This window comes from Eulemur rufifrons, chromosome 15 (genome assembly GCF_041146395.1).
Source record: "Eulemur rufifrons isolate Redbay chromosome 15, OSU_ERuf_1, whole genome shotgun sequence".
NCBI lineage: Eukaryota > Metazoa > Chordata > Mammalia > Primates > Lemuridae > Eulemur > Eulemur rufifrons.
The window spans coordinates 44,264,077-44,282,372 of NC_090997.1; positions in this window are offsets into that span (position 1 = coordinate 44,264,077).

The window sequence follows — 18,296 nt, forward strand, 5'->3', positions numbered from 1 at the left end:
ATGCAATCCTTATCAAAATACCATCATCATTCTTTACAGATCTAGAAAAAATAATTCTATGTTTCATATGGAACCAGAGAAGATCTCATATAGCCAAACCAATCTTATGCAAAAAGAACAAATTGGGAGGCATCAGTCTGCCAGACTTCAAACTTTACTACAAGGCTATAGTAACAAAAACAGCATGACACTGGCACAAGAACAGAGACCTAGACCAATGGAACAGGAATGAGAACCCAGATATAAAACCATCCTCATATTGTCATCTAATCTTTGACAAAGCAGACAAAAACATACACTGGGGAAAAGAATCCCCATTCAATATATGGTGCTGGGAAAACTTGATAACCACCTTTACAAGATTGAAACCGGATCCCCACCTCTCACAAAAATCACTCACAGTGGATAACAGACTTAAACCTAAGACATGAAACTTTAAGAATTCTAGAAGAAAATGTTGGGAAAACTCTTAAAGACATCAGTCTAGGCAAAGAATTTATGAAGAAGACCCTCAAAGCAATCACAACAGCAACAAAAATAAAAAAATGAGACCTGATCAAATTAAAAAGCTTCTGCATGGCCAAGGAAACTACCATTAGAGTGAATAGATGACCTAAAGAATGAGTGAAAATATTTGCATGCTACACATCTGATAAAGGGCTGATAACAAGAATCTATATAGAACTTAAGAAGATTAACAAGAAAAAATCAAACAACCTCATCATTAAATGGGCAAAGGACATGAACAGAAACTTTTCCAAAAAAGACAGAAAAATGGTCAGCAAACATATAAAAAAGTTCTCAACATCTCTAATCATCAGAGAAAGGCAAATCAAAACCACAATGAGGTATTACCTAACTCCAATGAGAATATCCTTTATCAAAAAGTCCCAAAACAAACGCTGGCATAGATGTGAAGAAATAGGAACACTCTTACACTGATGGTAGGACTGCAAATTAGTACAACTCCTGTGGAAAGTAATTTGGAAATACCTCAAAGAGCTAAAAATAGAAATACCATTTGATCCAGCAATCCCACTACTAGGCATCTACCCAGAGGAAAAAAAGACATTCTATAATAAAGACATCTGAACTCGAATGTTTATGGCAGCACAATTCACAATTGCAAAGTGTGGAAATAACCCAAGTGCCCTTCAATACATGAGTGGATTAATAAAATGCGGTATATATGTATACTATGGAATACTACTCAACTACAAAAAACAATGGTTATGTAGCACCTTTTATATTATCCTGGATAGAGCTTGAGCCCATCCTTAGAAATGGGGTATCACAAGAATGGAAAAGCAAGTACCACATGTCCTCGCCATCAAATTGATATTAACTAATCAACGCTAAGGTGCTCACATGGAAGTAATATTCACTGGGTGCTGGTCAGGTAGGAGGGTGGCAGTGGGGATAGGCAAACTCACAACTAATGAATGCAGAGTTTACTGCATGGGGGAAGGGCAAGCTTGTAGCCCTCGCTTGGGCAAGGCAAAGGCATTATATGCAACCAAAATGTTTGTACCCCATAATATTCTGAAATTTAAAAAATCTATACCTAATCATACAAACAGTGTCTTATAAATTATAACAAAATATATGTTCTGTGCCAACTATTAGGACTTAATAAAATGACTATCCCTCTGATTATCTGAAAATAGGTCTGCTTTTATGCCAATTTATAATATTGTAAATTCACTAAAACTTGGCTAATTGCTACAGAGTAATATTGTTATTCTTTGACTAAGTCTAGAAACGCTGAAAATCTATTCGACAACCAGCCTTATTTAATAGCAAATAAATTCCACAAATGCTTCACAAGTTACTATACTTCCATAAAATTGTCCCCTTTAAAAATGCTAAGTAGAACAAACCAAATACAGACAAATCCAATTGCTCCAAGATCTGTTTATAAAAAGCAGTTCTCTAGAGGCAACCACACCATCTTTGACTTTTGATGTACTATCCTCTGATTTTACCAGGCCCATACTTCGAACCAGCTGTGTAAGGAACCATGCCACTAGTTTTATGATCAGCATGAACACTATATCATCACACTGCTAAATCCACAGCTGGGAGCTATACAAAGTATATTGTAGCCCAGAACCTTCCAGGACAGCTTCTTAAATCCTTCAAATTTTTAATTCTCATTTAAAAACTCACATTTTTCCCATTGAAATGGTCACATTTTATATGTTTATTATTGTAAATAACCCATCTATATAAAACTGCAGTGATTGTTTTTAAAAGGTATTGTATTCTCTTCTTCTCCCACATCTAATTCACCTAAGGATTCACTTTCCACCCTCTTTTCTTGTACTCGGCAAAAGAAGCTACCAAGCTGTCATTCTTTGGATCTGAATCCATGCCTGATATATCATTTATAATTAGTAAAATTGTTTTTAAATAAAGCCAACATGTCACAATGACTTATTTCTTTATGCCAGTTGGCTTTTCAATCTGCTGTGGTGCCTTTGTTTATCTGAGTCGTAATCATCTACTATTCACACAGAAATACAAAGTCATATTAAGTGCAAAGTATAGATGTCTTAAGTGGGTTCTGAGAATGGCAAAGTGTGGTAATTGTAGAAGCTGTATGATGAATGCATGGTGATTCATTATAATAATCTAATTGTATGTTTGAAAATTTCCACATTAAAAATTAAATTTAAAGAATAGAGAAAGGGTTCTTTGAGTACAGCAAGTCACTCTGAACTCTACCATTTCAATGGAGTCTACAGAAAAATGATCCTTTACAGCACACATCTTTAAAGTTGCTAAACTGTGTGCAGATTAACCTTCTATTTCCAGATATCTGTAGTCTGGAACCCTACAGAAGTTGGAAAAATCAAAAAATAAGCAGAAATAGGATTCTCTTTCTAACCATCAGTGAGGACAGAGCCCTGTGCCCTGTCTCTGTGTCCCTCACCCTTTGTTTCACATTCACCTGCTGCAGAGGTGACATGCATGTCATTATTTCTAATGTGATTTGTTTTGCTGCCAACATTGATCCTTGAAGACTTATTACAAAAAAAAGTCACTGCTACTTAAAGAGCCTTGAATCCACCTTATTTAATTATGGAAATTCTGATCCCCAACCTCCTGGTCTAGACTCATGATAACCTAAGAATTCCAGATTTATAAGGAAAATCTACAAAAATTTCTAAAATTAAAATGTTATATTGCAGCAATTTCTAAACAATAATCATGAACCTTTACAAATATTCATTCTTTCTTTTAAGGACTTTCAAAAAAGATTCCCTGGCATTTAATAGCATATTTTTATTAATTGAATATATTTTATTAACAGGATATTTTCTCCCTTATTCCTTAGCTAAATTTCTCCTACCAGAATTTACTCTTATAGGCTCTTACCTTAATCATTTTCATGAGGAATTATTTACTCCATTATTTAATTGATTACTGAAAACATGCCAAGCATTCTTTTAAGTGCTGGGGAGATAATGATAAATAAAACAAACAAGGAGTTCTAAAAGAGTTTATATTTAATAGGAGAAACACACAATAAAAAAAGCAGTACACCAGATGCCAAGTGCTAAATAAAGCAGTGAAAGAGAGATGCTACGGAGGAGGGGATTGGTAATAAAGTGTGGCCCAGAAATGCCTCATTGAGAAAGTGATATCTGACTCCATAGAGCTATGACATGAGAAGTAAACAATAAAAGTATCTGAAGGAAAAGTATTACAAACAAAAGGAACAGCAAAGGCAAAGGCAACAGACTTGGTTGGTTCATGGAACAGCTGGGAGATAAGTAGGGCTAGGTGATAGGGGACAGATTCTGGAGGCTTTAGAGGCCTCGGTAAGAAAATTATCTTTTATCCTGAGCCAAATGAGAAATCATTACAGAGCTTCCAGCAGAGGAGTGATATGATATGATTTATCTCTTACAAGGATCCCTCTGGCTACTGTCTTAAGAATAGACTATAACAGGACAAGGTTGGAAGCAGAGAGGCCAGTAAGGAGGCTAATGATGTATACTCCAGGCAGGAGATGAAGGCTGCATGACCCTGGATAATAGTGGTGGAATCGGTGATGGTGATTACATTCCAGGCTTATTTTTAAGATAAAACCAACAGGATTTGCTGATATATTGTACACAGGGTATGAGAAATGTCAAGAATGACTCCAAGGGTTTTGAACTGAGGATCTGGAAGAAAATCATTGGCATTTACGGAGAAAGGGAAGATCATGGGAGAGCAAAGTAGGACTTAGGCCATTTTCTGGGGCCTGGGTCTGTTCCTCCCTCATTCCTTTTCTTTTAAATTGCAAAAGTTGCATAAAGTTCATAGATATATTGAGAACCACAGGACAACAGGGGGTTGTTACTGTCCTATCAACAAACACAGGAATGAGTTTTCAAGGGTACCTTCTTCCTATTTCATTTTAAATGCTTCTTGGGAAGAACACAGTGCATAAATGAATAAAAAATAAAATGTACTGGGCTAAGGATTCTACTCCCCACCCCCCAAAAAAAAGAAAAAGAGAAAAAAATGCCTCACAGGAAGCCAAAGTCAGGTCCATCCCTGAGGCCCAGATGATTCTGGCACAGGCAACAGCTGAGTTCAGGGTCCTAGCAGGATGTGAGTAGCTCAGGAGCCTGTCACACGAAGAGAAGGGGGACTACCACTGAGGCAGCTCGGCAAGAATGAAGTTCTGGAGGAGCCAAGGCTGTGGGTAAGGAACTTAGGGAAAAGGGCTACACCAAATCCCAGGTGTGGTGGCAGGAAGGAAAGCAGGTTCAGGCCATGGGTTGGGGGCTGGTCAAGAAAAGAAACCTGGGCTGAGCCCCAAGATAGAAGCACAAAGGCATGTAGAAATCATGCCTGGTGGGACAATCACCTCCTCTATGATTTCTTCCTGGATTTCCCCTCCCACAGCTTCCCAGCCCCCATGCAGAACTAACATCCTCCCTGGCACTCAAGGTACTTTGTACACTTAGTAGATGTAACCATGTGTACATATGTTTATGGCCCCAACAACTGGGCAGTTCCTCACATATACTGAAAATTCCATCAATTCTTTTTTTTTTTTTTTAATTTCAGAATATTACAGGGGTATAAGCATTTTGGTTACAGGAATTGCTCTTGTACAGTTTGAGTCAAAATTACAAGCATGCTCATGATGCAGATAGTGTGCATCATACCCGTTAGGTATGAATTTACCCATTCTATCCTCCCCCCCCACCTTCTTGATTTCCATTGAGTTATACTTCCATGCATGCACATGAGTGTTGATGAATTAGTTTTAATAGTGAGTACATGTGGTGTTCGTTTTTCTATTCTTAGGAGAATGGTCTCCAGTTCCATCCAGGTTGTTACAAAAGGTATTAGTTCACCATTTTTTATGACCGAGTACTACTCCATGGTGTACATATACCACATTTTATTAATCCCTCATGAATTGATGGGCACTTGGGTTGATTCCACATCTTTGCAATTGTCACTTGTGCTGCAATAAACATTTGAGTGCAGGGATCTTTTTGATAAAATGACTTTTCTTCCCTTGAATAAATACTCAATAGTGGGACTGCTGGAACAAATGGTAGGCGTCTACTTTTAGTTCTTTGAGGTATCTCCATACTACTTTCTATAGAGGTTGTACTAGTTCACAGTCCCACCAATAGTACATAGTGTTCCTTTCTCTCCACATCCAAGCCAGCATCTGTTGTTTTGGGACTTTTTAATAAAAGCCATTCTCACTGGAATTAAGAGATATCTCATTGTGATTTTAATTTGCATTTTCCTGATGAGTAGAGACATTGAGTATTTTTTCATATGTTTATTGGCCATAGTCTATTTTCTTTTGAAAATCTTCTGTTTCTGTCTTTTGCCCACTTTTTAATGGGGTTGTTTAATTTTTTCTTGCTGATTTATTTGAATTCTTTGTAGATTCTAGTTACTAGCCCTTTATCAGATATATAGCATGCAAATATTTTCTCCCATTCTATAGGTTGGTCAAAGATAATGAACTTTCAATTATAAGATGAACAAGTTCTGGGGATCTAGTGGATGGTGATGGATGGTAATTAATTTTATTTTGATAATCAAATGTATGCACCAGTAATGTATACATTTTATTTAATGTATTATGTATACACATGATGTACACATAAATAATCACATTGTATACCATGAGTATATAAAATCTTTGTCAATTAAATATTTTAAAATAAAAAAATAGTACCTAATTACACACATACACACACAAAAAGCCTAAGAGAAGATATGATAACTAAATACAATGCATGATTCTAAGCTGTATTCTGTACTGGGGGAAAAGTGCTATAAAGACATTATTAGATCAAACGACAAAATTAAAATGCAGATTGATAAGCTACATGAGAGTATTGCATTAATGTTGAATTTCTTGAAGTTGGTAATTATACTGTGTTTATATGAGAGAGAATAACCTTATTCTTAGAAAATAAATATTTAGGGAGAAAGGACCATGAAGCATGTAACTTACTCCTAAATGGTTAAGAAAAAATATTATGTGTATATGTGAATATATGTGTGCGTGTGTGAATGTAGAGAGAGAGAGAACTCACACAAGTGATAATGCACTCGCACAGTGATAAAGCAGATGTAGTAAAATGTTAGCAATATTTGAGTCTGAATAAAGGGTATAGAGGTTTTCTTTGTACTATTCTTATTCTTGCAACCTTTCTGTGAGTGTAAAATTATTTCCAGATTAAACGTTTTTTTTTTTAAATAGCATTGTTCACTGTCATCCTTAGGCTGCTTGAAAATGTTGCAAAAAATATCGAGCCAAAAAGAGAGTCCTTTGAAATGAAAATAGTACTGTGAAGAACTCTTGAAAGAGGGCATCACTTCAGACAGATTTATATTGGTTCTAAACCCCCAACTTTCCAATTATTTTGTCATAAAAATCTGCATACCCAACAGCAATACCTCAGGATCTTCAAGTTTTTCCTTCGTCTAAATGCAAGCATGAATGAGTCACTATTAGGTAAGCCTATCCCTTACCAAAAGCCTTCAGAATAAAGGATAAGGATAAAGGTAACAAATGTATTAAAGATAAGAAAAAATTCCTAGCAAAAATTTTGTCTAAAGAACCATAACTTCAAACTGTGAGCTGAGGTTTCATTCCATTACAACACAGATTAGCAACGGAAGAGTCATGATAAATAGAATCCCTGCATAGTAAGGCTGAGGTTGGCTTCCAAAGGGTTGCAATTATTTGATCCAGAGAATATACAAACTTTACATAGAATTGGACATTTTATCAACTTGAGATCTTCTATATTAACGTGAACTTTTTTGTCACAGGTTGTGTTCTCTGAAAGCAGATGCTTAAACAGGATTAGGCATGAGATGTGCATCGGGGATGAGATATCTAGCACATGACCAGTGAAAGGAAAGGGAGGAAGCAGATTGGCAAAGGGAGAGCCAAAGTGCAAGCCTGACAAAGCCTTGGCCAGCCTGGCAGGGAGCTCTGAATCAACAATTGCCGATCAAATCCATCCTGCAGCATGCAAGCCAAACTGCACATGCCTTGCTAGTAACTGGGAAGGTAGCCTGGCCTGACCTGAGGCAAGGTGGCTGCATGGAATGGAGGCAGACCCTGAAAGAGTGGCCAGCGGGAGGCTGAGTGCTGACCACACTCCCTGTAGTTGGGCAGCAAGTCCCACCTTGAAAAGTGATCTTGGTGGCACATAGCCATGTCAACCACAGTTCATTCTGCCTCACTCAGCTTCACTTCATATATGTTCAATGAGCAGCACTTCCAGAATTTTGATGGACTTCTCTTCTTGGGGGAATCTTAGAAGAGGGACTAACCACAGACCTTGCTGCTGCAGCTGGGACTACTATTCACACGTTAACTCTCTCTCACTACCTATTTTAGATCCTTTTTACCTTCAAGAGCATCTCTGTTTGGCCTTGATGGTTTGCTATTGATACATAGTGTGACCCAGATCCTGCGAGTTCATCATGATCTATTATATTTACTGCAGGTTTGCTTATTAAATTTAGTCACAGTTGACAAAAGTTTGCTAAGAGGCACCCAAATGGATCAGCCTGCTAGTCTCTGGATATAAGGAACACAAAGTGCCCTGGGAATAGCCAGTTTAGAATTCAATGAGACTCTTACTGGGTTCCCTGACAAAAGTGTCCCATTATTGGAAACCAGGACTTTTATCCCTGAAAAGACCAGAGGTGTAGGAATGAGAAGCATAAAGTCCTCCAGTGAATCATTGGGAGTGATAATGCAGCAACTATTGCTTCCACTTCTTGGTCCTACCCAGTACCACATCAAGGTCTGATCCTATGCCTATGATGCAAACTAGAGGATGGTACTCCTCTGATGTGGCACTTCAACTGTGTCTTCAGCAGGTGTTTTGATGTCTTATCAGAACTAGCAACTTCTGAGTAGTATGGTATGGATATTACCAGAGGATTCTGATTCTGTAGTCGTAGGCCCATTCCCTCATTTCTTTTGCTGTGGAGAGGGTCGGTCCCTGGTTTGGGATATGGGTGATCAAATACTACATAAACTGTTGGATAATGGTGCTGGCTGAAGTCTTGCAAGCAGAAATGAAATGCATACCCAGGACAGGTATATATTCCCCAAAGTAAATCACTGGATCCTGGAAGGGATCCCATGTAGTCATCTTGCCATCAAGAGGCTGGTTGATCTCCTTGTGAATAGCACCATATAAAGGTCTCAGCATTAGTCTCTATTTCTGGTTGGACAGTCAGAGACAAAAGTATCTAGATAAGTGTTGTAAATATGAGTCCAGCCTGTTGAGCCTAAACATAACCTCCATCTCTGCTATCACAGCCATTTTGTTCATGTGCCCACTGTGACAACGCTGGGGTGGATGACGACAGAGGCTGGCTGACATCCTCTCTGGCTCATTTTGTGTACTTGTCAGTCTGGTACCTCTTCCATGGTGGATGCTTTCTGATGGGTAAAATGTGACACAAAGATCTTTAGACTTCATGTCTACTCCCATATGTACATCCACATTTCTCTAAACCAGACTTCCTCATCCTCAGTCTTCTAATGTTTTCATTTCCAGTGAGGTCATTTGCCACTGCCCATGAATTCATATAAATTCTAATTCAGGCTATTTCTCTTTCCACATATAGTAGGTGACCAGGTACACCATCAGAAGTCCGGCCCACTGGGAGACATTTTTCTTTGCCTCTGCCTTTCAAGCCCACCTCAGCATGGGCCTTAGTGCATCTGCTCTCCATTTTCAGTTTGACCTCATATGTCATGCTCACCCCATTCATGAACCAAGTTCAAGCTTTTCCCTTGTCCTTCAGGCATTTGATGGGAACACCACAAAAGCCCTAGGAGTGAACTGAAGGAAGATGCTGGTGCAGCAATGGTGAATACCGTGAAAACCTGGGCTACCTTCCATGAAGCTTGCTTATGCCTACTGGTCCCACTCGCACTGCTTCCATCTTACAAAGCATGGTTTCTGTACTCATGTGGCCTTGTGACGTGTGTGCATCTCACGAGATCCAGCACTTCAGTCAGTGAGTTTAGAATCTCCAAACTGGCTCAGTTCTGAAAACTGGAAATGAGATTGTGACTTTTTACCAGGGCAACCATGCAGACTGAGTAATACCCTTGTCAGCTGCCCATCTAAGGGCACTGTGTACTATTAATAATTTCCATAATTCTCTAAAGGGAAGACCTCCTTGTCTGACATTCTATCTTTGTCAGTCTCCATGACAATTGCAACTCCCCAGTTTCTGGCAATTAAATGTCACTACATGGCTCTTATTATGTTTGGGTTCTGTCATTCCCACTTTATCAGCATGCTATGTTCTAACCACCACTCTGACTGTCAGCCCTGGCCTATAAAGGACAATTGCCACTTTGCAGTGATGCTGGGGTCCCTTACTTAGCACACATTCATGACCTTGGTAAATGGTGTATCCTCTGGGTCTTCTTGTGGAACATAATCATCTTGTGGTCTTCTAGACACATGAAATACATTCCAGCATATTAAAATCCTGAAACATTTTCATCCCTTTCTCTACTATCCCCTATAGCAGTTTTGGCAGTTTAATTTTGTTTAGCGTAGGCTATGATTTTTTTCTTCTTTTTTTTTTTTTTTTTTTTGGTTAGCAGCTGCTATTATCCTTCTAGGGTTCATTTATGTTTTTATTGCAAAATATTAATTAAGGGGGTACAAGTGTTTTTATTACATGGATATGTTGTATGATGCTTAAGTCAGGGTATTTGTGTGCCCATCACTAGAATAATGTTCATTATACCCAATAGGTAAGTTTTTAATCCCACACCTACCTTTCTTCCCTCTCTGCTTCTTGGTTTCTCATGTCCTTTATATCTCTTTGTGTCCATATGTATTTATCTATTACTTTCCACTTACTAGTGAGAACATATGGTGTTTGGTTTTCCATTGCTGAGATACTTCACTTAGCATGATGGTCTCCATTTCCATCCATGTTGCTGCAAATGACATTATTTCATTCCTGTTTATGGTTGAGTAGTACTCCATGGTATGTATATACATACATACCACATTTTCTTTATCCACTCATGAATTGAAGGACACTTAAGGTGATTCCACATCTTTGCAATTGTAAATGGTGCTGCAATAAACATTCGAGTGCAGGTGTATTTTTGATAAAATGACTTCATTTCCTTTGGGTAGATACCCAGCAGTGGGATTGCTGGATCAAATGATAGGTCTAAATTTATTTCTTTGAGGAATCTCCATACTGTTTTCCACAGAGCTTGTGCTAATTTGCAGTCCCACCAATAGTGTACAAGCTTTCCCTTCTCTCTGCATCCATGCGAGCATCTATTATGTTTTGACTTTTTAATAATAGCCATTCTGACAGGAGTAAGGTAGTATCTCAACGTAGTTTTAATGGGTATTCCCCTGATGATTAGTGATGTTGAACATTTTTTCATACGTTTATTGGCTATTTGTTTATCTACTTTCAAAAAGCTTCTGTTCATGTCTTTTGCCCACTTTTTGATGGGGTTGTTTGTTTTTTTCTTGCTGATTTCATTGAGTTCTTTGTAGATTCTGGATATCAGTCCTTTATCAGACATATAGTTTGTGAATATTTTCTCCTGTTCTGCAGGTTGTCTATTCACTCTGTTGATTATTTCCTTTGCTGTACAGAAGCTTTTTGATTTAATTAAGTCCCCTTTATTTATTTTTGTTGTTGCTATCTTTGCTCTTGGGTTCTTAGTCATAAATTCTTTGCCTAGGCTCATGTCTAAAAGAGTTTTCCCTATATTTTCTTCTAGAATTTTTATGGTTTAATGCCTTACATTTAAGTCTTTAATCCATCCTGAGTTAATTTTTATATATGGTGAGAGATAGGGATCCTGTTTCATTCTCCTGCATGTGGCTATCCAATTTTCCCAGCACTATTTATAGGTTATGATTTTTTTCATGCTTCTAGAACCCATCCTTATAATAAATTTGCATCATCTCCTGAGCTCTTTGCCAAAATGTTAAACTCTGTGTCTTGGCAGAGTATCCCTTATCTGTTCTTATGTTCTAGTGCCCTTGACCAAGCCATCCTCAGAATCCAAACTCACACATATCCCTGGCTCCTGCCAGAACATCCTTGCTAGATCCTGCATCTCCCTTTGGGTACAGTCCCTTTGCTCTCTTTTTAGGTCCAGCATAGCCATCACTGAGTTATGTTGGGAATTAACCCTAGTAATAGGTGCAGTGGACAGGAGAAGAAGAAGGAACATATCCTGAGATGGGCACATGCTTTTTCGTGAGAGTCCTCTTCTTCATTGTCTTCCAGCAACACTGTGTTGATTTTTAACAGGGAGGTACAGGAGCATTCTGCAGGCTCAGAAGGTTCAAGGAGTCTGGAAAAATCAAAATATTTGGGAGCATCCATTCATTGTCCTTACCTTCCATGTCAGGGTCCTTGTTTTTCCCCAACCAGAGCTCTACTCCTGGCTTAACAATCTGCCTTTGATAGAAGGTTAATCATTTTTGAAGTTCAGCCACTCTAAGTTCTGGCATTGGTCCTCAGCTTTCTTCACCCTCTTATTCAGAAGACAAAAATGTCCTTTTTTTATAAAACCAAGGAGTGCCCCTGGGTTTCACATCTGGCTTTTAAGTGTGTGCTGCTCACCCTCATTTATTTCTTATCCTTCTGTGGAGTATCAGTGGAACTTATCAATAGCTACTGAATCCACTTATCCTCATTCTAGCTACTGTGTCTTCCACATGTCACAAATAGCTAAAGCATCACACCAGCTGCTATATTCCCTTCCACTCATGCACTTCAGTACAAATGCACTACCAGCCTACCAACACTGACATGGTCCTTGTTTTTGCCTGGGCTGCGAGTGATCCAGCTCCAAACCCAAGTCTTATTACCTGATTTCTTGGGCCACTCCTGGTATCAACTGTCACAGGGTGGGCTCTATGAAAACAGTTGCTGAAATGAAACTGGGATGCAAACTATGAATTAGGGATTTACAACTGGGAAAGGAAAAGGGAGGAAACAGGATTGCATATAGGGAGAAGTCAAACTGTAACTCAGTCCTGACAAAGCCTCAGCCTCACACTTGTGGAGTGAGAATGACCAATCAGAGTTGTTGAGTCACACTGGATGGACCTTTATAGGTACACTGAGCTCACTCAACAGATGTGGGCTGTCCTAGTAGGGTAAGTCCTTGGGAAAGTGGCTCTCTGCAGCTGACATGAGGCCAAGCCTAAATAAGCTGCCAGCTGGAGATTGTCTGGAGACCACACTCCCCTCAGCTGGGTAGCAGGTCCTTCTGTGATGTGAGATCTTGGTTTCACATCTCCACATCTGTCACATTTCTTGAGTCCACCATCTAGAACAATGGTTCAGATGGGCCTTGTTTACTATAGCTTCTCAGCATCAATGTCAATCCATACCCTTTTGCTCCCTCTGGTACCTTTGTTCCAATGGAGAGCCTCTAGAAACTAGGTATTTGACCACATCTGGTAAATCAATGCATGGCATTAAGGTACAGAGCACCTTAACCACAGGAGAGAAAACCAGTCCCTGCCAGGCTTATACTGGTCAAGATAGCACAAGTATGAATTGAGTCACAAATGGCCTGACCTTATTAACAATATGCTAATAACATAAGCAACATATTAATAACATAAAACTTCTATTATTGTACTTCAAGACCCATTTAAATGTCAGTGGCAATGGTTCCTTACTGGTATGAACTTCTCTAATATTCAATCACTTTAATAGCATTATTGGCTACCTTGAACTTTATTCATTTGCAGAGTTTCTCCTTCACTACTAACATATACCGTCCTTATATTATTCTGTTTATTGAGCCCATCACCTAGTTTATTAGGGACTGGAGAACTATATTTGCATGTATCCGTTGCATAGTATAATAGTCTTCAGCATTTTCCCCAAGGATATGACAAATGATGCTGACAGGCATAACATGCATTCATAGGCATGCTCATACTCAGGAAAAAATATTTTTTCAGAGAAGTAAAGAACTAGAATAAGCTACTAGGGGAACACTGAGTAATAGTGGCTTTACATGGGCTGCAACATAAACATAACAGGTGCCAGTTATAAGCAATTCCAAATATTCTGGGTGTGATTAATCTAGGAGTAGGTAAATTTTATTTGGAGCTCCATTTTATTCAGATGGAGTTGAAAGAAGAGGTTTGTTTCATCATAATGGCCATAATGTGGTTTATGGACAAGAAAAGGCAACTTTTAGGTAGGCAATGGTCAGGAAATTTGCTTGCCTGTAGTGAAGAAAATAAAAACACCTACTGACTTATTTTAAGGTAGGCAAAATGAGGAAAATTAGTGGAAAAATTTAATATCTTGATGTAAGAATTTTTTTTTTCTTTTTTTTTAGACAGAGTCTCACTTTGTTGCCCGGGCTAGAGTGCCGTGGCATCAGCCTAGCTCACAGCAACCTCAAACTCCTGGGCTCAAGCAATCCTCCTGCCTCAGCCTCCCAAGTAGCTAGGACTACAGGCATGTGCCACCATGCCCGGCTAATGTTTCTATATATATAGATATATTTTAGCTGTCCATATAATTTCTTTCTAATTTTAGTAGAGGCAGGGTCTCACTCTTGCTCAGGCTGGTCTCGAACTTCTGAGCTCAAACAATCCGCCCGCCTCAGCCTCGCAGAGTGCTAGGATTACAGGCGTGGGCCACCGCGCCCGGCCTTTGATGTAAGAATTTTTGTTTGTGTCTTGAAGTATTGCAAAGTTCCTAAGAAAGGAAAGTGTAGAATAAAAACAAAATGCATGCAAAAGATGATTCCTGCATCTCTGTGTCAGTCAGGACCAAAAAAAGAGGACCCTGGAAATGGGAAGATCAGGAAGAGTTCAAAGCAGTGGCTCTATTACAAGATAATCAGGACCCGCATGCAACACATCTGCCCACCTCTTTCTTGCAAGCACTCTGTCTGTTCCCCTGGTTGTGGCATTATACACTCTTGGTTTTGCTTCTCTTTTGCCACTTCTCACTCTCCTACAATGGCTTCCTCTCAATAAAACCTTTAAAACTTTCCTTAGGGCTTTATTCTTATCCTCTATTTTGACATTCTCTCCCAGGGTCATCTCATTTGTGCTCTTGACTGTCATTTTTATCTATGTGCCAATGACTCCCAAGTCAGTATCTCTAGCCCAGATAGCACTTTCTGAGCTCCAGGGCCACATATCCAATCTTCTCCCATGGGTCACACAAACTCACATTCAACCCCAAGGCTGCTTCCCACTGTTTTCTATTTCAGGAAATGGCACTGCCATGCATACAACTTCTCAACCAAAGCCTGGGAATCATCTTTGACCACTCTGCATCATACACTACCCATTTCTACTTAATCCTCCAAGTCCTAATGACTTTCCCACTTAATATCTCGTGAATATATCCAATTCTCTTCACCCCTTAGTCTCCTCCTTTTCTCACTTAGTTTCCTAGCTGATACCACTGCATTCATTCTTGGTCCTTCCAAACTGTCCCCCACGTAGGAACCATAATAATCATTTAAAAATTGAAATTGATTCAAGTCATTTTCTACTCAAAGCCCTTCAGTGTTTTGCCATTACCCTCAGGATAAACTTCTGAATCATTAAGATGTTTCATTTCATGCCACAGTTTTCCTGGCTCTTTTCACTCCAGCCTTATGATGTGTTTTCAATTCCTTGAACAACTCCTGCTTTCTCATGGAAGGACATTCAAACATGCTACTCCGTGTTTGGAACCCTCTCTTTCCCATTCCCTGTGGAGACCTCTGCAGATTGCCACATCCTTGGAGTGGATTCTGCTGGGACCCTGACTGACCTGCTATTCCAGAGTCATTGTTTTATGCTCCTCAAACACTGCTTTCTCTGAAATAACACTCTCCAACCATGTACAGAAGAACTATTCAAAGTCTCTTTCACACTTTATCCTAAGCCCAATGTAAACAGAGTCTGAGTCTGTCTTCTCACTGTTGCATCTCCAGTACCTAGCACAGCACTGAGCATGCTGTATCATTAAGTATATATTTATTGAATGAAGGACTATCCTTGAACAATGATTGTGGAAATGAAGGGATATAAGGTATATGAAGGGGGTGGATCAAAGAAAATTAAGCTTATATCAGCAAAATTTTCTTATCCATCACAGCACATATGAACTGCTCAAATGAAAAGATGCTATGTGTGAATAAACTAAAAAATAAAGCACTATCTTATATTATTCATGTGCTTTTCAATGTTGAAATTAACTCCTCGCATCTTTTCTGTTCAATTTCTGTTTTTTTGTTGAAGTTGTTCCCCTGGCTGGAAAGGGCTGAGCTAGATGGATCACCAATGGAACATGTGGAAAGGATAGGCCCAGACATGTGTCCCATCTACAAGGCTATATATGTTCTCAGAAAAATTCCAGCAGCAGTAAGAACTGCTGCAGCCAACAAGCCTTGTAAGTAAGATGCCTATTTCTTAAGGGAATTGAATTTGCAGGGGAGAGGAGAATTATTCATATCTTTTGAAAAATTGGCTGGTAATATTTCATTTCATTCATTAAATTCCAGAAAAGAAAGCCAGACTTAAAGATTGTACATAATTAGCCTTGGGGGAAAAGAACACCAATGCAAAACAAACATGAAATTCTTAGACTCAGAAAGGAAAAACATTAAGACATCAGTATTCCAGGGGCCGACTGCTTAGGCATGTTGAGCCCCATACCAGAACAATCCTTCTATAGGTCACACTTTGGCACTTTCAAGTCTAAAGAAAGTTAAGTTTAGAAGGGCAGTAAGTATTTAACATTACCAGGAGATAGTAGACTTCAACTCCTTTTCTGTTTGTTTGTTTGTTTGTTTGTTTGACAAGTTTTTGTCAAATTTCTTTTAAAAAATGAAGACAGGCTACAGGATCATTATAATTAGAAATGCTAGGACACAATAAATGCTCCTTCAGAAGGCATAGCCTGGGAATCGTTTATCTAAACTCATTTTGCCAGATATTTCCTGAGCTGAACAAGAGAAGACACTGGCCAAAAGCATTCAGGCATGCCAGTCTCTTCCTGCTCTAGTCATCTACTCACCCACCCCTTTCTTTTTATAAATACTGCTAAGCTTCATCTGCTCTTCTTCATCCCACCTATCTGCAGTCATCCTCCAGGAAGCCTGCACCATTCATCACACACACACTGTCACTCATATTTGCTCAATCCAGACCCCCACTCTACCTACAACAGTGAAGATTCTCAGGCACCCTCAAACCCCACACCATCTTTGTGGGACTTCAGCAAATGTTCCTGCACAAGCTCTCTTATTGCTAAGAATTATGGTATCAAATAATCAGAGCTGCAAGAACTCTATTAGACCTGGCTCAACCCTTCCTTTTACAAACAGAAAAGTTAGACCCACAGGAGCAAAATCATCTGCTTGTCCTTTAAAGTTGAAGAATGATATGCAGAAATGGTTAGTTCCTCAGCTTCCCAGCAAATTAGAGTCTCCAGGAAGCTCAGTATATGGTTCTGCAACTGGTAGCCTCCACTGTGGACAGAGCTTCTGACTTTGCCACATTTTTAGCATAATTTGTAAGATCATTTCCTTGATCAAGTGGATGAAGTTTACTTTCTGCCTTTCTCTCGTGCTCTCTCTCTCTCTCTTCCCACCACCCACTTCCTCTCTCTCTTCTTTAGCTAGTTTTTTTTATTTATTTATTTTTTTGTAAGACAGGCTCCTGAGTGATGGCATATTATTCTTTCTCTTCCCAGATGAAATTGGACTAGAGACACTGGAAAGTGTGTTCCATTTATAAGCAAAGATCGATTCTAACGGAACTTAGGAAGATCACACAGTTATTATTCTGTATTGCTCAATGCTTTCACAGGGCTTACATCAATATTCCCTGACAGGCTTTCATGATGCATTTTAGTATTTCTGATGTTATTGTTTTAAATTTCTCTGCCCTGTATCCCTACAGAATTCACTTGATCTTATTAAACAAAATGCTATTTTAGCACTGGAAGAAAAACAAAATGGCTAGTCTTAAAAAAATGTTGATCTAAATCATTTCCATTGTTTCCTCATTCATGTTTCTTACTGCCAACTATTTATATTGCATGTTCGTAAATTGTGTCTATCTAAAACTCTATTCAGGAGAAGATAGAAGAAAGAGCCAATTGAAAAACAGAAAATGAAAACAAGAAGTCTGAATGCTAGGGTCACATTTCTGCATGTATGTCCTGCTCTGTGATCGTGCCTCCGCCTAACAACACACTCACCTCCACACTGCACTGCACTTGTTCTCCACGCTCCAACTCCACTGGAACATCTCCCAGGTATTTTAGCTAACCCTGTTACTGCCCATCTCAGAGCCCTCACATACGCTACAGCCTTGAGCTGGAGTCTTCTCTCCTCTGCTTCAACTTGCTGAGATAACTTGTTCTCTGGATCCTTCAGGCCCAGCATGAATATTTCCCCCAGAAAGACAGCTTTCTTGAAGAATTAGCTGGGGTCAATCCTCCAGTTACACTCTCTCAGAGCTCACTGGATTTCTCCTTCATGACACATAGCACAAACGGTTTAAATAATTACATGTGCAATTAGTTGCCTAATGCTTGTCTTCCTTGCCAGATTATAAACTCCATGGGAGCAGGGACTACACTTTCTTGCTCAGCAGTGGATCTCTGGAGCAGTGCCTTTCACAGAGGGGTATTCAATGACTCAGTAACTCTTTGTTGAATGAAATAATGAATAAATAAAAATATGTTCATAACTGAGTTTTAGTGTCTAGAGTTCCTTTGACAACTAT